General features: G+C 32.3%; 1 long non-coding RNA gene across 1 annotated transcript; it reads left to right on the top strand.

Annotated features, from left to right (window-relative positions):
* Nucleotides 1-5,172: 5,172 nt before the first annotated feature.
* On the top strand, nt 5,173-23,221 carry LOC124175805. The gene is made up of 3 exons (XR_006869242.1): nt 5,173-5,185; nt 6,048-6,052; nt 23,098-23,221. It is a non-coding gene; the product is annotated as an uncharacterized LOC124175805 (long non-coding RNA).
* Nucleotides 23,222-23,700: the final 479 nt, after the last annotated feature.

Below are 23,700 nucleotides of genomic sequence, written 5' to 3'. Positions count from 1 at the left end.
ATAATTGATTTCAATGAATTATTTTTTTCAACGGATAATATTTATATTTTAATCAATATATGAGCAAATAATTAAAAAATACACAGGATTTTTTGGATAATTATATTTATTTATAATGAATTTAATTACTGTAAAAAAATTTTTTCTTCTTCAAATTTCTTTTTTTTCGAAAGTGAATTAAAAATCATTATATATATATATGTATATATTTGAATATTATACATTAATATAATTGAATATGAATACATTTATTTATATATATATTATGTATTAATATAATTGAATATAAATGGAGGTAATTAAGTTAAATAATTTAATAGAATAAGGAAATGATTGATTTAAATAAATTATTTTTCCTAACAGATGATATTTATATTTCAATTAATATGTGAGCAAATAATTAAAAAATACATAGGATTTTTCGAATAATTATATTTATTTTCAATGAATTTAATTACAGTAAAAAAAATTTTTTTTTTTCAAATTTCTCTTTTTTTAAAAGTAAATTAAAAATCATCATATATATATACATGTATATATTTAAATCTTATACATTAATATAATTAAATATAAATACGTTTATTTATATATACATTATACATTAATATAATTAAATATAAACGGAGATAATCAAGTCAAATCATTCAATAAAAAAAGGAAATAGTTGATTGAAATCAATTGTTCTTCCTAATGAATAATATTTTTATTTCAAATCATATGTGAGTAAATAATTGAAAAACATACAGGATCTTTTCAATAATTATATTTATTTTTAATGAATTTAATTATCGTAAAAAAAATTTTTTTTTTCAAAATTTCTTTTTTTTTTAGAAGTAAATTCAAAATTATAATATATATATGTATATGTTTATTATCATATATGTATATATGTATATATGTGTATTAGGGTGGTCCTCATTTTGGGTAAGTCGGAATTTCAAACCTCTCACCCCTTGCATATCTCCCATTTGCCAAAAAAAAAATGTGTGCAAAGTTTAAGCCCAATCGGACAACGTTTTCCCGTGGCCCAAGAGGGTCAAAGTTTAATATTGGAGCTAAATGGTAAAAACGAGCTTGAAGGCCGTTATCTAAGTAGACCAGCGAAAAAAAATCGTAGCAGGCTATAATCCACAAGATTTCTAACTGAATTCACAACTAATTGAATGTACTGATACCGAGTTTCGCCAAAAATTTCTATGTCGAATTGTAAATGTAAATACGTAGATTCTACAACATACGTACATCTACAAATACGTACATCTACAACTCGACATAGAAATTTTTGGCGGAACTCGGTATCAGTACATTCAATTAGTTGTGAATTTAGTTAGAAATCTTGTGGATTATAGCCTGCTACGAATTTTTTTCGCTGGTCCACTTGAATAAAGGCCTTCAAGTTCGTTTTCACCATTTGGCTCCAATATCAAACTTTGACCCTCTTGGGCCACGGGTAAACGTTGTCCGATTGGGCTTAAACTTTGCACACATTTTTTGTTTGGCAAATGGGAGATATGCAAGGGGTGAGAGGTTTGAAATTCCGACTTACCCAAAATAAGGACCACACTAATGTGTATGTCATACATTGATATAATCGAATATAAATGGAGGTAATTAAGTTGAATGATTTAATAAAATAACGAAATAATTGATTTAAATAAATTATTTTTCCTAACGGCTAATATTTATATCTTAAATAATACGCGAGCAAATAATTAGAAAATACGTAGGATTTTTTGAATAATTATATTTATTTTCAATGAATTCAATGATTTTAAAAATATTTTTTTTTTTTTTAAATTTCTCTTTTTTCAAAAGTAAATGAAAAATCATAATATATATACATGTATAAATTTGAATATTATACATTAATATAATTGAATATAGATGGAGGTAATTATGTCAAATAATTTAATAAGAAAAGGAAATAATTGATTAAATAAATTATTTTTCTTAATGAATAATATTTTTATTTCAATTCATATGTGAGCAAATAATTAAAAAATATTGAGGATCTTTTCGATAACTATATTTATTTTCAATGAATTTCATTATTGTAAAAAAAATTTTTCTTTCAAAAATTTCTTTTTTTTTAAAAGTAAATTCAAAATTATAATATATATAATATATATATATATATATATATATATATATGTGTGTATATTATTATATATGTATATATGTATATATATGTATATCATACATTGATATAATTGAATATAAATGGAGGTAATAATGTCAAATAATTTAATAAAAATAGGAAATAATTGATTAAATAAATTATTTTTCTTAATAAATAATATTTTTATCTCAATTAATATGTGAGCAAATAATTGAAAAATACATAGGATTTCTTGAATAATTATATTTATTCTTAATGAATTTAATTATCGTAAAACAAAGTTTTTTTTCAAAAATTTCTTTTTCTTTCAAATTTCTCTTTTTCTAAAAGTAAATTAAAATCATAATATATATATATATATATATATATATATATATATATATATATATATATATATATATATATATATATACTTGTATATTGTACATTAAAATAATTAAATATAAATACATTTATTTGTATATATATTATACATTATTATAATTAAATATAAATGGAGGTAATTATGTCAAATAATTCGATAAAAAAAGGAAATAGTTGATTGAAAGAAATTGTTTTTCCCAATAAATAATATTTCTATTTCAAATAATATGTGAGTAAATAATTGAAAGACATACAGGATCTTTTGAATAATTATATTTATTTTCAATGAATTCAATTATCGTACTTTTTTTTCAAAAATTTTTTTTATTTCAAAAGTAAATTCAAAATTATAATATATATATCTCTCTATCTAATAAAAAAGTTTCAAACAAATGAACGTAGAAAAAGATTATAATAACAATAGTTTACGCATGAAGTTGGCGGTGGGGTGAGATCCCGAAAACAAAACAAAAAGCATCTAGCAAACCCTTTGACAGCTGTCATCGGCTGTTTATGACAGTCTTTGACAAATATCTTTATAGGTATCTGTTTCTGACGCGCAAAAAATGAACATGCAAACGAAAATTATCAAGATGATTCCCGACAGGAATTGTCTTTTTCGCGCTTTGGCGTATCGTGTATACGGCACTCAAGATCGACACGCAGAGGTGAGACTGAGTATCGTTTCAAATATAGTGGATAATTGGTCTACATTTGCGGGTCTACATTTGCGGGTCTTACAGATAATGAGTCAAACGGTGCTGTGATTAGGTCACCTGGTGATTACAAATCACATATGAATAAAAATGCAATATATGCAGCTGCGGATATTTTTAAGATATGTTTAATCGTGTATCGCGAAGAACAAATTCATCCACACCGGATCGGATCACAAAATGGAACACAATTCTCGCTACTCTTCACCGGCGACGGAGACAGTGGACACTTTTGATGTCTTGCAGAACCAAAATAAAATTCAGATAGTGAGTAATAAGTATGAAAAGTACCAATCAAATAATAGTGAATCAAAATATATCACCAAACAGTCAAAAAGACAGCCAGGATTTACGATGACAATGGAGAAGGGAGGAGTTTCAAGCAGCAGACAAGGCGATGAAGATGGTGGATGGTCGGAAGTATCACAAAGGAAAAAGGAAAATAAAATTTTAAGTGCGAAGAACCAAATAAGCCAGAGAATAATAATAAACAAATATTCCTATAACCAGGCAAGAGGACAACCATGATCGATGTTGACCACAAGAGAAAGAGGTGTTTTACGGAGTGACCAGCAACATAAATATAGAGAAAAAAATAATATAAAGAAGGTGATTTTGGAGAATAACGGGCAGAGCGGTAGCAAAAATAATTCAGCAAGTCAAGGAGATAGATAGATATCAATAGAGAAGGAACACCAATTTTCAACCAACGAATGGAAGCTTAGATTGATGAAAAAAAGAAAAGTCAGCACAGAAGGAATTGAAGTGGACAGCAAGTGCAGGACCTGTCATTAAATCAACATGAAGGAATTCGCCTGTCTACTAGACAATGCGTAAGGAAATAGTGAGGCGCGAAGCGCCGAACAACGAGGCGCGTAGCGCCGAGATGGGGTTGGCGAGCGAAGCGCGCAGGGGCGAAGCCCCTAGTATATATATATATATATCTGTATATTATCATATATGTATATATGCATATATATGTATATGGTAGGGATTGTGTTAGGCGGGGTTACACACACACCAACGACGAATACCTAGTATGTATAAATATTATATATTTATTCAATGTCTTAAAACTATTACAGCCCAATGATCACTATTTGTCTGAACTTTGACCACGTGCTACAGCTGTAGCCTTTGTTCAGCTAATGGCGTCGATGAAATCAGTCTTCACGGTCAACGTCTGTTTCCGCCGACTCCGCTGCTGCTGGTTGTCGCCACCGCCTTGAGCACTGACGTGCTCCCTTGCGGTGACAGTCGGTACTGCCGACCCGGGTGCCACAGGTACTCCCCCTCCAGTGTCTCTGACGTGTGAGGAGAAAGACACTTCCTTTTTATCTGCTGCTGTTGGTTGCTGATTTTCGTGTGACACCTCGTCGTTGGAGTAATGCGCAGGTTTCAAGCGCTCGATGTTTATATTTTTATGTTCACCGTTTACGTTTATCTTGTAAAATTTTTCGGTGATTCGTTCAATCACCTCATGTGGGCCACTGTAAGGCGGTTCAAGTGGTGCTTTTGCATGGTCGGTTCTAACGAACACATAAGAGGAGTTTTCGATGTTTTTCAGGAGGAATAACCGTGGTTTATTGTGGTGAGAGGTCGGCGTTGGACGTATTTCTCTCATCAACTCCCTGTGTCATTCAACAAATGCTTGCGGGTTTGCGTTTGGGTCTTGGTGAACGAAAAATCCCCCTGGCACACGTAGTGTTGTCCCGTATAACATTTCAGCTGGTGAGGCTTTTAAGTCTCCTATAAAACTGGTACGAAGACTGAGCATGACACTAGGTAAGCTTTGCGTCCATGGTGTATCAGGTTTGCACATCAGGGCTGCTTTTAAGGTCCGGTGCCATCTTTCGATGATGCCATTTGCTGCAGGGTGGTATGCTGTTGTTCTGACTTTAGTTGCTCCGGTGAACATGGTGAGCGCCTTGAATTGGGCGGACTCAAATTGTGTTCCTTGGTCAGTTGTAATCGTCAGAGGTGTGCTGTAGTGAGCTATCCAGTGATTGAGAAGTGCCTTTGCTACTGTTTCCGCTGTCATGTCTTTCATGGGAACTGCGACTGGCCAGCGTGAAAATCTGTCGATTATTGTCAGACAATAACGGTAACCGTCGACCTCAGGGAGAACGATGATGTCAATATTTATGTGATTAAACCTTGAGTCGGGAACTTCAATGCTTGTGTGAGGTAGTCTATTGTGGCGTTGAACTTTTGCTTTTTGACACACTATACAATCTCTGGACCATTTCAGCACGTCTTTTTTAATTCCAGGCCAAATATACTTCTCTTTAATCAGCTTGCTGGTGTTCCTGCCGCTTGGATGTGATAAACCATGTATTACATCGAATGCGACTTTCCTCAGTTCAACTGGTATATACGGTCTCACTGTTCCCGTGGATATATCGCAATATACTGGAGTGTCAGGTTCGACGTTCAATCGGTGCATATTTAGTGATCTATTTGATCTGACGATGTTTTGCAGTTCTTCATCGTTTTCCTGAGCAACTCTAATAGTTTCAGCGTCGAGACGAGTTGGCATGTTAATTACATTGACACGCGAGAGCGCGTCAGCTACCACATTTTCTTCACCCTTCACGTATCGAAGATCAGTTGTGAACTGGGAAATGTAACAGAGTTGGCGAGCTTGTCTCGGAGATGCTTTGTGTGGCTTTTGGTGAAAAGCGTATGTGAGTGGTTTGTGGTCAGTCTTGATCATGAAGTGACGACTTTCCAAAATGTCTTGAAAGTACTTGATCGCTGCGTAGATCGCTAACAACTCACGATCGTAGGTACTGTATCTCATTTCGGTGTCACTCAGCTTCCTTGAGAAAAATCCTACCGGTGACCAGCTTCCGTCGACGAACTGTTCCAATGCGGCTCCGATACCTGTGTCCGATGCATCCGTAATTAAGGCGAGTGGTGCTGTGCTTGATAAAAACTTGGTCAGCGCTATAGATGCTATGCTGTCTCTGCACTTCTCAAACGCTTCTTCTGCTTCCGGAGTCCATTGTATGATCCGGCGATCATTTTTTTTTGAATGTTTCAGGTATTGATTTAGTGGTGCTTCCATTTGTGCTGCATGCGGTACTAGGCGACGGTAATAGTTTATTGAGGCTAAGAAAGTTCTCAACTCCCTAATAGTCTTGGGTTTTGCGTAGTTTTTTATGGATTCTACACGCTCTTGCGGGGGTTTATAACCGTCTTTGTTGATCGTGTAGCCGAGGTATGTCACTTCTTCTTTCCCAATCGTGCATTTACTAAGATTAATGACATATCCGTGTTTTCGCAGTCTCTCGAACAAAATCCTCGTGTGTTTCAGGTGTTCTTCGTAATTCTTTGATTTTATAATTATGTCGTCGACAAATGCTTCAGCGAAATCCAAGTCTCTCAGAATCTCGTCGATATTGCGTTGAAAAGTCTGTCCTGCGTTGCGCAACCCGTACGGCGAATAGAGATGTTTAAATAAGCCAAACGGTGTCGTTATTGCTGTTTTTTCGACGTGTTCCTCTGCCACCGGGGTCAAGCTGTATGCTTTCTCCATGTCATACACTGATAGCACCGTTGTCTCAGGCGGCAGTTGGATTAGGTTCTGTATCGATGGTGGTGAGTAGTTATCTGGGATAGTTTGCTCATTTACTTTTCGGTAGTCCCCGCATAATCTCCACTCACCTGATTTTTTTGGACGGAGTAAAATTGGACTCGCCCATGGACTCTTTGACGGACGGATGACTCCTTCTTTCAGCATTTTGTTAATTTCCTTTTTTGCTGCTTCCAATTTTTCGCCAGCTAGTTTCCGAGGACGTTCTCTTACAGGTTGACCTGTTGTGTGGATATAGTGCGCAAACTTTGGGTCAATGTCCTTCCTTGATCTCGTTCTTGGTTTTGTTATGTCAATAAATTCCTCTAGGAGGTCTTTGTATTTCTGTGAATATTCATTTTGAGGTAGTTGACTATCACAGAGTGTAGAGATACCGTATTCGGATGCTTGTTTGAGTTCACCCGGTACTTCTAAAGATGTCTTTCAGTCTTCTTCTCTTGAGATCGATTAGTAATCCATAATGAGCGATCAGATCAGCTCCTATGATTGGAGATTTAACATCAGCTATGATGAAATTCCAGTCAATATCTCGTCGGACTCCTAAGTTTAATGTGATATGACGTTGTCCGTAAGTGTTTATGACAGTTGAATTTGCGGCATACAGTTTTTGCGATGTTTGACTAGCTTTGTTCTTGATAGTCGTACGTGGCATGACAGATACGACAGATCCCGAGTCTATCAAGAACTTTTGGTTGGTTGTTTTATCGTATACGTGGAGGCGTAATTCACGATTTATTGCACTGTCGCCCCTGGCCTCCGTAGACGACAGTGTTACAAGTTTCCCGGTTGATGGTTCGGGTTTTTTGGACACCATGGTCCGTGACATTTGTACGCAGCGTCCCCGAACTTATGATGATAATAGCATTTACCATCTGGGTATCGAGGGCGTGATCTTGATCGTGAACGTGGTCTGGTTCCTTGTGACTTGGTCTTGTTTGTTTCACGTAGGTCTTTGATGCTGATCTGTATATCACTAATCATTTTTTCAATTTTGTCTAATCTCTCTTCGTGTTGTTTGTCTGCCGAGTTTTTAATTGCGCAAACTCCTTGAGAGTTTGTAGTGTTTACAGCTGTGACATAACCGCCCGCAAACTCCATCAGCTTGTCAGCCATCTCCGCTAGCTTATTCAGGTCTACGTCGTGTGCCACTAGTAGAATGTTTGTGACGTTCTGTGGTAGCAGACTCATCTAATTTGTTCTTAGTAGACTGTCGGTTGCTTCAATCTTGCCTAAATCTCGCATTTTACGCAGTAGCTGAGATGGTTTCTTGTCACCGAGCTCGACCTCGGACAGGAGTCGGTGCCGTTGGCGTTCTGATGATTCAGAGAAACGTTTTATTAGTGTTTCTTTCAACCGTGTGTATGACTGATCATCTACTGGTTGTTCGATGATATCGGAAATCTTGTCCACTGCTTGTTGATCGAGAATTTCCATAACCGCGTCGTATTTTGTTCTTTACGTGCGAACGTTTCGCTTACGAAATATTGATTCAATCTGCGTGAACCATAGCTGGGGCTTGCTTTTCCAGAAGGGAGGTAGCTTGTACGTAGCAATAGTTGCGATTTCAACTTGTGTGTTACCTGGTAATTGTCCGATGTTAGCTAGTGGGTCAACTACCTGTTGTTGATTTGGTGCGGCCAGGTTTGCTGTTCTCAACAGTTCCATTTCCGCTTGCATATCTGCGAGCTGCTTCTGGAGATTTTCTATCTTGTCTTGGTCAGTCTCAGACATTTTTCTTTTTTGTAATAGTTTTCCTCGGGGTCACCACTGTAGGGATTGTGTTAGGCGGGCTTACACACACACCAACGACGAATACCTAGTATGTATAAATATTATATATTTATTCAATGTCTTAAAACTATTACAGCCCAATGATCACTATTTGTCTGAACTTTGACCACGTGCTACAGCTGTAGCCTTTGTTCAGCTAATGGCGTCGATGAAATCAGTCTTCACGGTCAACGTCTGTTTCCGCCGACTACGCTGCTGCTGGTTGTCGCCACCGCCTTGAGCACTGACGTGCTCCCTTGCGGTGACAGTCGGTACTGCCGATCCGGGTGCCACAATATAATACATTAAGATAATTGAATATGAATGGAGGTGATTAAGTTAAATAATTCTATAAAATAAGGAAATAATTGATTTAAATAAATTATTTTTCTTGACTGATAATATTTATATTCTAATGATTATGTGAGCAAATAATTAAAAAATACACAGGATTTCTGGAATAATTATATTTATTTTTAATGAATTTAATCATTGCGAAAAAAAAATTTTTTTTCACATTTCTCTTTTTCTAAAAGTAAATCAAAAATCATAATATATATATATATATATATATATATATATATATATATATATATATATTTGTATATTATACATTAATATAAATAAATATCAATACATTCATTTGTACATATATTATACGTTAATATGATTAAATATAGACGGAGGTAAGTATGTCAAATAAATTCATAACAAAAAGGAATAATTGATTAGATAAATTATTTTTCTTGATGAATAATATTTTTATTTCAATTAATAAGTGAGCAAATGATTGAAAAATATACAGGATCTTTTCAATAACCATATTTATTTTTAATAAATTGATTTATTGTGAGAAATATTTTTTTTTCAACATATATATATGTTTATTATTATATATGTATATATGTATACTGTAACGTGGCGTTTCAGAATCGCCCGTCACAAGGGCACACAACCGCTATTATTTTTAATTTACGCGTCCTCAGCAGGGTACTCCAAACGAACTCGATACAAAATAGGCAATATCTACTTTTAACTAATTCTTTTCTGTAAATTCTTTATTTCGCGCTTCGGCGCAAGCTGATAAGGTACTTGGACGACTACGATCCCGATCAACAAGGGACCACTATCTACCGTTTGCAGCTCTCGACGACTTCGCCTACTGACGGTCTCACCAGACTACACTGGCTACCTTGGTGCACCTTGATATACACCTGGGGTAGCAGCCATCCGAACCTTCCGTATCGCCTCGACTGCCGGTGAACAGGGAGATAAAAATCCTCCCGGCGGCCGGGGGCATCGTTCTTCAAAGAGGAACTAGCCGCCTCCCTATCGACGAGGACTGATTGTGTGGGTCGTGGTCCACGGTTTGGCCAACCGTCTGACTGCACGACCTCAGGTACAGGCAGCTAGCTACTGCCTGTACAAAAGCCGGTGGAGGTGAACAATGAGGCGTCACTCTCCACCCGCTAACTTTGACCGAGAGGCACCCTGTGCGTGCCTCTGTCAAAGAAGTCCCCGAGGACAGGCAGCCTGGACTGCAAACTGGAGCGACTATGAAACCGTACGAGTTGGTGTCAACGACGAAATCGCGAGCAGCACATTGCACAACATCTAGCGGTAATTTTTCGAAAACGTACGACCACGCAGTAACCGATATTCGCCACAGGGGGATGGCCTATTTGCGGTAGGGGTCAAGCGACCAATCAAAGAAGAAGAATCACCTCACGACAACCGCGAGATCGGCGAGCTGAACTACGACCTGCTATTCTACGCTCGACCTGTTGAGGAACAGCTTCGTTTTCGATTATTCTCCCGACCATTACTACCGATTTAAGCTACCGACCTCTTTTCCTTCTTTTGCTACCGACCTATCGTTTATTCTACCGCTATCGTTCTACCCTTCTAAACTCTTTGCATCCTTTTTCCTTTCCTTATCAGTTTTGCTTTTGTGAAGTATAATTTAAATAAGACTCAGTTTGTGTGCCTGAGATCGACCGTTAAGGTAAGGCTTTTGCCTTTGAATTGTACTGTTACGAAGTTGCTCACAATTTCTATTCTTTCTCGTAATATTTATCGATTTTGCGTGAATCATGGTCCACGGTTAAAGTTGCTGTAAGCCGCCGTGTGGCTGCATGATTCCGGTCATTAATATCATATTTATTGTTTCTTGATTGCATCGTGTGATGCCATTTTGTGTGAATCATGGTCCACGACTTCCGTGTGACTGCATGATTTCAGTAATTCATTATTTTCGTATCTGAGCGACCTCGTAACTGCCAAATAATTATCTCTTGTATCTATGACTTTTCTAATTATTTGTGAATCTCTATTATTTTGCTTCCGTACTTTCTATCGTATTTTGAGCCCTATTGGCTTCATATTTTATTCCATATTCTTCTTGTAATAGTAGTGTGCTTTATATTTTATTTCCGTTATTGCTTATTATATTTTTATTTATTTTTGTGCCTATTGTATCGTAAATCGAGTTCCTTGGAGTACAAGCGAGCGTAGAATCACCCTTTAGATATTACCGCATTTTTCTTTGTTACTATTGACCATTTTATATTATTTTTGCCTGTTATTTATTTGCCTGTATTTTGTTAAATTAAGTTCTGTGACTTATTCTTTTGTATTGCGGTGTATTTTAGTATATTTCTCTATTTTTCTAAACTCTCCGAAATTCTCTCAATCTCATAACTTTATATTTTGGTATTCTCTCAAAAGTTATATTTAGGAATTCACTATTTAATTCCTCAATTATGTAATGATTGTAAATTATCGAATCTACCGTATGAACAACTCTACCGAAGGCTACCGAGTCGATCGTTTGCCAACTTAGTGAATTGTTACTAACTGTCAATCTCTCATCTTGGTTATAATTTAGGGTGAATTTGTCGTGCCTCTACCGAACTACCGTTTCGTTGTTTTCTACCGATCGTAGTAAAATTCTCTCGTTCTAATTAACAGAATAATAATTTTCGTAGTGTCATCTGCAACTAGGGTAAGATCACGTCGCCCAGTGACGTGTAGTTCTAAGTCAACTCTTGCATTATATCACATCTCTCGGCCTACGTCTATTTCTCTCTGTTAACTACCGTCTCTCGTGTTAAAGCTACCGTTTACTGCTATTCTACCGATATTTTTTTATGAACAACGACTATTTATTTTATTAACTACCGCTATCGATACCATCTCATTTGCCTGTCTCACCTATGTAACCTTTTCGACAATAAATGATCGATTGACTTATTCATTTTCCTTTTAACTGGAGTTTATTCTTTATTTTTGTCATTTTCTTCAATTCTCGAATTACTGCTAGCTGCCTTGAACTCCGCCACTCTACCGGGTTGTACGCGATCGTACCTGTGCCTAGCCAGCCATACAACGGGTTCTCTATTTATCCCTTTTGCACGGTCTTGTGTTAATTTTATTGATTTATATTATTCTTTGAGAATCGACGCTACGCGTCTGGCGCCCAACTTAATTATTTTGTTGTAGTTTAATATTGCGGATAAGTAGAGAATCGCGCCAAAGTGTCAACGGTAAGTCCTCATCCGAAAGTAACAACATTTAGCGTTACAAATTAGCGCTCGACGAGGGGCAGAAAAGACTTAACGTTACAATACATATGTATATTATACATTAATATAATTGAATATACATGGAGTTAAATAATTCGATAAAATAAGCGAATAATAGATTTAAATAAATTATTTTTCTTAACGGATAATATTTATGTTTTAATTAATATGTGAGAAAATAATTGAAAAATACATAGGATTTCTTAAATAATTATATTTATTTTTAATGGATTTAATTATGGTGGAAAAATTTTTTTTTTTTTAAATTTCTCTTTTTTTGAAAGTAAATTGAAAATCATAATATATATATACATGTATATATTTGGATTTTATACATTAATATAATTAAATATGAATACATTTAATTATATATATGATACATTAATATAATTGAATATTAACGGAGGTAATTGAGTTAAATAATTCAATAGAATATGGAAATGATTGATTCAAATAAATTATTTTTCTGAACAGATGATATTTATATTTTAATTAATATGTGAGCAAATAATTAAAAGATACATGGGATTTTTTGAATTATTATATTCATTTTTAATGAATTTAGATATCGAAAATTTTTTTTTTCAAACATTTTTTTTTTGGGAGTAAATTCAAAATTATAATATATATACATATATGTTTATTATTATATATGTGTATGTGTATATATATGTATATTATACATTGATATAATTGAATATAAATGGAGGTAATTAAGTTAAATAATTCAATGAAATAAGGAAATAATTGATTTCAATAAATTATTTTTTCCTAACGAATAATATTCGTATCTTAATTAATATGTGAGCAAATAATTAAAAAAACGTAGGATTTTTCGAATAATTATATTTATTTTTAATGAATTTAATGATTGTAAAAAAATTTTTTTTCTTCTCAAATTTCTCTTCTTTTAAAAGTAAATGAAAAATCATAATATCTATATATGCATATATTTTAATTTTATACATTCATTTAGTTAAATATAAATACATCAATTTATATATATGTTATACATTGATTCAATTGAATATAGGTGGAGGTAATTAGGTCAAATAATTTGATAAAAGAAGGAAATAATTGGTCAAATAAATTATTTTCCTTAAATCAATAATATTTTCATTTCAATTAATATATGAGCAAATAATTAAAAAATACATAGGATTTCTTGAATAATTATATTTATTTTTATTAAGTCTAATTATAGTAAAACATTTTTTTTTTCTAATTTCTTTTTTTTTAAAAGTAAATTAGAAATCATAATATATATATGTGTATATTTGAAATTCATACATTAATATAATTCAATATAAATACATTTATATATATATTGTGACGTGGTATGTCGTACCCCGTCACTTTGTTTAACTATCGCACTTCCCTAGGTACAAATATCGCTAAAAATAACAAAAGCACGTCTGAGGCAAATACTCCAAAAATGAACGACTAATTATCTTTAAGTTCAATTCTCTTTACTAAGCTAATTGTATGCTATTTTCTAATTCTGTAATGCTCTTCGAGAACCATCTGCGAGACCTTCACGTCAAGATACCAGGACACTGCCTGACAGGGGTCACGTACCAGCTCAACATCAACACCACCGACTACAGACGAACGAATACCGCTGAAACCACTCCCGATGGATGCCTATCTAGTTGTCGAACAGGGTCGTGCGTGATGCACAAACAGTACCTCCAACTATTTGAGACTTATCGGCCAGGAGCCGAACCACGAACGAATGCTTCTACCGCTCGGATGCATCGTCAGGCGGCGTACAGGGCTGTGCGTCAAAAACACAACGAAGCCTCCCGTCGACGATACTTATCAGCCTGGAGCTGAACCGACCCTAACATCTACTAAGTCGTTGACTATCCAATAGAAGACGGTTTTCTCTTTACGAACCGTCTTATCGAAGGACTGCGGCGTGGAATAGGCTAATGATATGCTGACCACGTGGATCTGGTGGATCTAGTGTGGGGATCCGGGTTGAGGGCCATCACCACCAGATCGTTCCGGCATGGGGGCTTCGATGAGCGAGGGCCGGGATGCAGCGCCGACGAAATAGCTACAACGGGGAGTACCAGTAAAGCAAGGAGTGAGTTACAGTCGGTCGCAAGTCCAAAGGACCGGTGACGTAACATTGCCGCACACCTCATTATCGCAACACACGAGCAGTACGACCCCCCCCTCTCACCAACGATACCGCACAGCTGAAGGAAAACATCTCTAACCACCTTCCGACGTCCCGATACCTCGATACCTGTCGTCGAGGGAGAAGGAAAACAAGCGGCGAGGGATTATCGCCGCCTACCCATGGACCAGGCCACGCGACCTGCTGGTCCAATTAGAATACCGCAAATTTTAGGAAGAATCACGTGACAGCAGCTCGACGAAAATCAGGATCATCGCTCATCTCGTCACTCTACGTTCAGTTACCAATCATAGCAGACGTGCCTTTTTGTAACTCGACTTCCAGTTTCGTTGATAGCGCCTTTATTAATCCGACCTTCAGCTTTTGTTAATTGTACCAGTGTTCCCATTATCGCTTTGATTACCGCTATCGTATCGCATTCTCTCGCACCTGTTAGATCTTCTTTTACGTAAGTGAGGTTCCTTTTCTATTTTGCGAAGCCACGAGATTACTTGCAATATATCGTACCTTTACCTTTATCTCTTTCTCTCTTTACCTTGCAGTTGGTCTGCTTGAGCCAATTGGGCTCGTATCTTTTCTCTTTACCTTGCAGTTGGTCTGCTTGAGCCACCTGGGCTCGTACCTTATTTTCTTTTATCTCTTATCTTGTCCCTTTCTCTGTCTTATTGCAAGTAACTTCGCGACTGGTTGACTATTACTTACGCATTGTAGTGACTATCGCTTTATCTTATTATCTTTCTCTTTTAGAATATTTGAATGTCTAATATCGCTGTCTCGCAGCGCGTTCCGTTGAAGGATCAATTTTTACCTTAGCTACTGAGCATTGCTATTTTGTTATATTTTCTCTGATTAGTTTCTATCTGTCTCTTTACCTATTATCGTTGATTATCGTATCTTAGTGAGTGTACCGCGGAAGCGATCTTATATCGCTGCGCGGTCCCGTTCGTCGTTCATTTGACATTGGAGTATTGTGCCGTATCGCATAACATCTTTTTCACTATTTTCTTCGCTTATATCGCTGATCGTAGTTGTCCGTAGTCTATTTGGTTTGCCGTACGTGGCATATTGATTATCTTGAATATCGTTTGTCTTATCTTGAATTGCCTTTTATCGTACCGAATATTATCTATCTTTCTCTCGCACTTACCGCAAACTATAGACTACGTATTATCTTTTATTCTCTATATTTTATGATAATTTTCTATTTGACCTGTCGCTTGAATTTGCCTTGTAACACATAATTCCCTGTCTGCCTATTTCTGATCATTCTGGTAATGTGATAACTATTACAATTGTTGTATTTCGCATGTGTTTATGATCGCTTCTCATATTTTATGATTTATTTACTCACCGCTTAATTTAAGTACAGTGTATCTTTTCTGTTCTGCCTATCTATCTCAAAACCGTGTTAATCATTACCTTTAGTATCGCGAGCTTACGCATATTTCCCGCTTATTCGGAAAACGTTCCGTTAATTGTTAACTCTCTCGCTTAACCTTTCTCTGGCTGTAACTATTGTTAATTATCGCATTTATCGTACTTGTATCGCCAACTCTTCAGCTACTTGCTTGTCAGTAAACTTATCGCTTCTTGTTTAATATATTTGATATTATTCCTGCTTCACCTGTTTCTTATTTTATCTATTGGATTCGACTCCGCCCCTCTACCATTATCATGTCTCTCTGAGCGAACTGTGCAAAACCGTCGTAGAACCTGACCTTACCTTTATCTATTACCTTTACCTTTATCTTTGTCTTTTTCTCTAATTATCTATTTTTGACGCATGTGCGTCTGGCGCCCAACAATCGTATCTTTCTCCCTTAGTATCTCTCTCTATCTAATTATTTAGGTTAGCGACTGCGCCGTAGGGTAACCAATTATCGTTATATCGATATTACCCTCAAAATATTGGTTACAATATATATTAGAGTGTCCCAAAAAAACCGACTATTTTTTTTTTTTCAAAGAACATTGAAAAATCGTCAGAGTATCTCTAGAAAATGACCCTGTGAAAATATAAGCTCTTAATATTAATATTTAGAGGTGGCGATTTGTAATTTTCTATTTCCCATTTAATTAACATGGGAAAATTTATTTTTGAACTTTGGAATTTTGTGATTGGATAACGAGCTACCTCATAAGTATGACAAAATCAGGTCTTATAGGCAATTTGATGCCCTACAAAAAAGGTCTGATTGACATTTTGCGTAAATCCAGCCGTTTCAAAAATATCGAGCCTTAAGCTTCGGACTGTTTAAAATTATGCTTTTTTTTCGTAAATACAACAAAAATTAATTTATATGTATTATAAACCCAGAATTATCAACTGAACAATAAATATATGCATATATTTGACGGAATGCAGATCCGAAATTATTAATAAAAATATTAATAATATAAATTAATTTTTGTTGTATTTACGAATTTATTAATAATAATATTAATAATATAAATTAATTTTTGTTGTATTTACGAATTTATTAATATTTTTATTAATAATTTCGGATCTGCATTCCGTCAAATATATGCATATATTTATTGTTCAGTTGATAATTCTGGGTTTATAATACATATAAATTAATTTTTGTTGTATTTACGAAATAAAAAGCATAATTTTAAACAGTCCGAAGCTTAAGGCTCGATATTTTTGAAACGGCTGGATTTACGCAAAATGTCAATCAGACCTTTTTTGTAGAGCATCAAATTTCTTATAAGACCTGATTTTGTCATACTTATGAAGTAGCTCGTTATCCCATCACAAAATTCCAAAGTTCAAAAAAAAATTTTCCCATGTTATTTAAATGGGAAATAGAAAATTACAAATCGCCACCTCTGAATATTATTATTAAGAGCTTATATTTTCACAGGGTCATTTTCTAGAGATACTCTGACGATTTTTCAATGCTCTTCGAAAAAAAAAAAAATAGTCGGTTTTTTTGGGACACCCTAATATATATATTATACATTATCATAATTTAATATAAATAGAGATAATCAAGTCGAAAAATTTAATAAAAAAACGAAATAGTTGATTGAAATAAATTGTTTTTTCTATCAAATAATATTTTTATTCCAATTAATATGTTAGTAAATAATTGAAAAACACACATGATCTTTTCAATAATTATATTTATTTTCGATGAATTTAATTATCGAGAAAAAAATTTTATTTTCAAAAATTTGTTTTTTTCTTAGGAGTCAATTCAAAATTATACTATATATATATATATATATATATATATATATATATATATATATATATATATATATATATATGTATATATATATATATATATATTTATATATATACATATGTATATTATTATATATGTATACATGTATATATATTAGGGTGGTCCTTATTTGGGGTGTTGACGAATTTCGATAAGTGCGTCCCCTAGACACGTTTGAAATAAATTTAAAAAAATGTGTGCGAAAACGGAGCGCTGTAGTCCAATTAGAAGACGTGCCTATAAGCTCGTTTTGTTTTTCATTTGAATAACATGGGATTTTCGGACTGCTTCAGTCATTATGTTTTTGAGTTGTCCCCATGAACGCAAAAAATTCTTTTTTCACATAAATCTGTTGTTCATGGATCTCGGAATATCGTCAAATCTTTCCTGATCCAAAAAAACAGACGGCGATCAAAACATTTTAATTTCAATTATTACTTTTTAAAGAGTATAAAGTATAAACGATGTGTTTTGAAATACACTAATTGAAATACATATTTTTTCCCACATGTACAATTATTTTTTTTTACAAACTTATGACATAGATAAGACTGCCTTTCAATTGGTGAAATACTGTCAAGCACCAAGCGGCTAAAAAGAGGTAGTCTCACGTTGATCAATTTGCCGTCGTGTATAATATCAGGGGGATGGGGGGGCGTAAAGTTTGTGATAGCGACTTGTGGAAAAATACACGCGTAGTTGTACCCATGAACAACAGATTTATGTGAGAAAAGAATTTTTTAAAACATAATGATTGAAGTAGTCTAAAAATTCCATGTTATTCAAATGAAAAACAAAACGAGCTTAGAGGCACGTCTTCTAATTAGACTACAGCGCTCCGTTTTCGCACACATTTTTTTTTTCATTTATTTCGAACGTGTCTAGGGGGCGCACTTGTCGAAATTCATCAGCACCCCAAATAAGGACCACCCTAATATATATATATATATTATACATTGATATAATGATATATAAATGGAGGTAATTAAGTTAAATAATTTAATAAAATAAGGAAATAATTGATTTGAATAAATTATTTTTCCCTAACGGATAATATTCATATCTTAATCAATATGTAAGCAAATAATTAAAGAATACGTAGGATTTTTTGAATAATCATATTTATTTTTGATGAATCTAATCATTGTAAAAAAATTTTTTTCTTCCAAATTTCTCTTATTCTAAAAGTAAATTAAAAATCATAATATATATATATATATATATATATATATATATATATATATATATATATATATATGTATATATATATATATTTGTATATTATACAATAATATAATCAAATATAAATACATTCATTTGTATATATATTATACATTAATATAATTAAATATAACCGGAGGCAATTAAGTTAAATAATTCAATAGAATGAGGAAATAATTGATTTGAATAAATTATTTTTCTCAACGGATGATATTTATATTTTAATTAATATGTGAGCAAATAATGAGGAAATACATAGGATTTTTTGAATAATTATATATATTTTTAATAAATTTAATTATATTGAAAATTTTTTTTTTTCAAATTTCTCTTTTTCTAAAAGTGAATTCAAAATCATAATATGTATATATATATTTGTATATTATACATGATTATAATTAAATAAAAATACATTTATTTGTATATATATTACACATTAATATAATTAAATATGAATGGAGGTAATTATGCCAAATAATTTGATAAAAAAAGGAAATAATTGATCAAATAAATTATTTTTTTCAAAAATTTCTCTTTTTTTAAGGGTCAATTCAAAATTATATATATATATATATATGTATATTATTGTATATGTATATATGTATATATATGTATATTATCCATTAATATAATTGAATATGAATGGAGGTAATTCAGTTGAATAATTTAATAAAATAAGCAAATGATTGATTTAAATAAATTGTTTCTCTTAACGGATAATATTTATGTTTCAGTTAGTATGTAAGCAAATAATTGAAAAATACATAGGATTTCTTGAATAATTATATTTATTTTTAATGAATTTAATTATGGTAAAGAACTTTTTTTTTTTCAAATTTCTCTTTTTTTAAAAGTGAATCAAAAATCATAATATGTATATATGTATATTTTTGAATATTATACGTTAATATGATTGAATATAAATGGAGGTAATTAAGTTAAATAATTTAATAGAATGAGGAAATAATTGATTTAAATAAATTTTCTTTCCTAACGCATGATATTTATATTTCAATTAATATGTGAGCAAATAATTAAAAAATACATAGGATTTTTTGAATAATCATATTCATTTTTAATGACCTTAATTACTGTGAAAAAGTTTTTTTTTTCAAATTTCTCTTTTTTTAAAAGTAAATTAAAAATCATAATATTTATATGTATGTATATAATTCAATTTTATGCAATAATATAATTAAATATAAATACATTTATTTATATATATATTATACATTAATATAATTGAATATAAATGGAGATAATCGAGTCAAATAATTTAACAAAAAAAGGAAATGGTTGATTGAAATCAATTGTTTTTCCTAATAAATAATATTTTTATTCCAATTAATATGTGAGTAAATAATTAAAGAACATACAGGATCTTCTTGATAATGATATTCATTTTTAATGAATTTATTTATCGAAAAAAAAATTTTTATCTCAAAAATTCCTTTTTTTTTTTTAGAAGTTAATTCAAAATTATAATATATATATATATATATATATGTATATTATTATTTATGTGTATATGTATATATATGTATATTATGCATTGATATAATTGAATATAGATGATGGTAATTATGTCAAATAATTTAATGAAAAAAGGAAATAATTGATTAAATAAATTTTTTTTCCATATGAATAATATTTTTGTTTCAATTGATATGTGAGCAAATAATTAGAAAATATTCAGGATCTTCTCAATAGTTATATTTATTTTCAGTGAATTTCATTATTGTAAAAAAAATTTTTTTTCCAAAAATTTCTTTTTTCTCAAAAGTCAATTCAAAATTATATTATATATATATATATATATATATATATATACATATACATATATGTATATACACTTCCCGCAAAAATTAAGGGAACAACAAAATTTTCGAAATTTTTTGGTGATCAACAGACTGTATTTCAGTGAAAAATGGTCGTACAAGAAATAAAAAAACAAAGCTTTTGAAGCTTGAAGACTCTAGTCTTTGAGTTGTTTGATTCAAAATTTTTCAAAGCACTATTAGCCATGCAATCCTTGGATAAAGCACGAAAAAAAAATTTTCAAAATTTTTACATTTTTTTTTCGCTCTACAAGCATGGAAAAATTTTTCCAAGCTAAACCAATGAATAGGTCGCATAGCCTGTTTATTCAGCCTCAAGATGCTTTTTTTCAAATCTTGATACGACCATTTGTCTTCGAGATATCGAATTTTGAATGCCAAAGGATTCTTTTTCACTCAACTGCCGATATCTCTAGAACTACTGGTCGCCTAGCGAGCCGAAGGGCAGTTTCTTTTTCTGCAGAAAATTTTCTACAAAAATCTGTCATGGTTGATGTCAAAAAAAATTTTTTTCCACCTGTAGCGTTAACGTGAAAAAAGAGAAAAAAAATGCGATTTTGCCTTTTTTTGGATAATCGACTGTATCTTCGTCAATATTGGGGGGAAAGCTTAGGTTAGAAGAAAATTTTGCAGCCTAATGTACCCCAAAGGTCCCTCTAAATCGGTAGATCGATCGGTTTAGCGGTTTTCCTCGACCGATTGATTGAAATTTTGAAAAAATCAAGAGAACAAGGTTCCTTAAGAAACAAAAACCTTGTTTCCTTCATTTTTTCAAAATTTCAATCAATCGGTCCAGGAAAACCGCTGAACCGATCGATATACCGATTTAGGGGGACCTTCGGGATACATTAGGCTGTAAAATTTTCTTCTAACCTAAGCTTTCCCCCCAATATTGACGAAGATACAGTCGATTATCCAAAAAAAGGCAAAATGGCATTTTTTTGCTCTTTTTTCACGTTAACGCTACAGGTGGAAAAAAATTTTTTTTGACATCAACGATGACAGATTTTTGTAGGAAATTTTCTGCAGAAAAAGAAACTGCCCTTCGGCTCGCTAGGCGACCAGTAGTTCTGGAGATACTGGCAGTTGAGTGAAAAAGGATCCTTTGGCATTCAAAATTCGATATCTCGGAGACAAATGGTCATATCGAGGTTTAAAAAAAAGCATCTGGAAGCTAAATGAACAGGCTATGCGACCTGTTCATTGGTTTGGCTCGAAAAAATTTTTCCATGCCCGTAGAGCGAAAAAAAATATGTAAAAAATTTTGAAAATTTTTTCTTCGTGCTTTATCCAAGGATTGCATGGCTGATAGTGCTCCGAAAAACTGTTAATCAAAAAATTCAAAAACTAGAGTCCTTAAGCTTTAAAAGCTTTGTTCTTTTATTTCTTGTACGACCATTTTTCACTGAAATACAGCCTGTTGAAAATCACCAAAAAATTTCGAAAATTTTGTTGTTTCCTTAATTATTGCGAGAAGTATAACAGGTGTTCTCGAGGGATTGGTGTATTTCTAATTTGGTTTACAAAAGACCAAGTGTCATTGATGTGATAGTTGGATGTACCTGTTATGTTAGAGAGTACACTAGAACAAAATCTTGAAATTTTGAAAGTGGGAGAGTTAATGTTACAAACAATTGGTCTGAGAGGTACATTGTTCTTATGAATTTTTGGTAGGAAATATGTTTTAGGAGGCAAAGAGTTGCACGTTTTGAGATTTTTTGCCGAGTTGGAATCTATAAATTTTTTCTGTTGCCACAGGCTTATCATATCATCGACTTGTTTTTGAATTTTAATGGTGGGATCACGAGAGATAAGAGTATAAGTGCAATAAATGTTGTACAACAACAACTATACTCATAAACGTACTTCACTGCTTTCAATTCAGAATTGTTTTTTGAAACATTCTTTTTGGTAATTATTATAGAAATATTCCTGAAGATGGTCGGCAGGGTGTTAGATAGATAAATGGTTATTTATTTAATTTCATATTTTTAATTTTTTAAAAATTAATTATTCTTTAATTTAAGAAAAATAATTTATTTAAATAAATCATTTTTTATTTTATTAAATTATTTAACTTGTTTTCGATAGTCACACTTCTTCAAAAGTTATTCGAGGTCAAAGTTGAACTTACAAAAAAATTCAATGTTTTTTTTTTCGATGATACTATGAATCTTTTCTCATTATTTTGTTATGAAGATATATTTAATAAATATATCTTACTGTAATTGGGCTTTTTCAATCATTAATTTTCCCATCGAGTCAATATAAAGTTACCTTACAAAAATGCGATGGTTAATAATAAACATGTTATCATGGAGAATCCATAACTGATGCACTTGACTATTCAAAAATGTAATTGTTCCGGAATCTATCCTCTTTATAACAAAATAATGAGAAAAGATTCATAGTATCATCGAAAAAAAAAAACATTGAATTTTTTTGTAAATTCAACTTTGACCTCGAATAACTTTTGAAGGAGTGTGACTATCGAAAACTTTGTAAGGACTTTTTTTGTAGAGCGTCAAATTTCCTACAAGAACGTGCTTTGGTCCGCTAATTTAATAAGCCGTTGCAAAAATACGAAATTGCAAATTTTAAAAATATTTATTCCTGTGTTATTTAAACGGAAAATAGAAATTCCCGATGCGCGACCTCTTAATAATAATATTAAGGGCTCTGCTTTTGACAGGCGTCTTTTCACACCTTCTCGGAAGTTTTTATGTGAGGATTTAAAAAAAAAATTAGCCGTTTTTTTTTAATCAGCCTAATATATATATATTATAATTTTCAATTTACTTTTAAAAAAAGAGAAATTTTCGAAAAAAAAATTTTTCACATTAATTAAATTGATTAAATATAAATATAATTATTAAAAAAATCATACATATTTTTGAATTATTTGTTTACATATTAATTAAAAGAAAAATATTATTCATTAAGAAAATGCCATTTAATTTACTTTATGAATTGTAATTTGGAACATTTATATTTTGGATTAGAACTTATTATGAGGTTTAAAGAAAACATACAGATAGTTACATGATTATTTATTTAATTTCATATTTTTAATTCGTGAAAATTAATTATTCTTCAATTTAAGAAAAAT

Source organism: Neodiprion fabricii, chromosome 2 (genome assembly GCF_021155785.1).
Source record: "Neodiprion fabricii isolate iyNeoFabr1 chromosome 2, iyNeoFabr1.1, whole genome shotgun sequence".
Classification (NCBI taxonomy): domain Eukaryota; kingdom Metazoa; phylum Arthropoda; class Insecta; order Hymenoptera; family Diprionidae; genus Neodiprion; species Neodiprion fabricii.
Note: the sequence above shows the minus strand (reverse complement) of the source record. Positions and strands in the feature narration are given on the sequence as shown.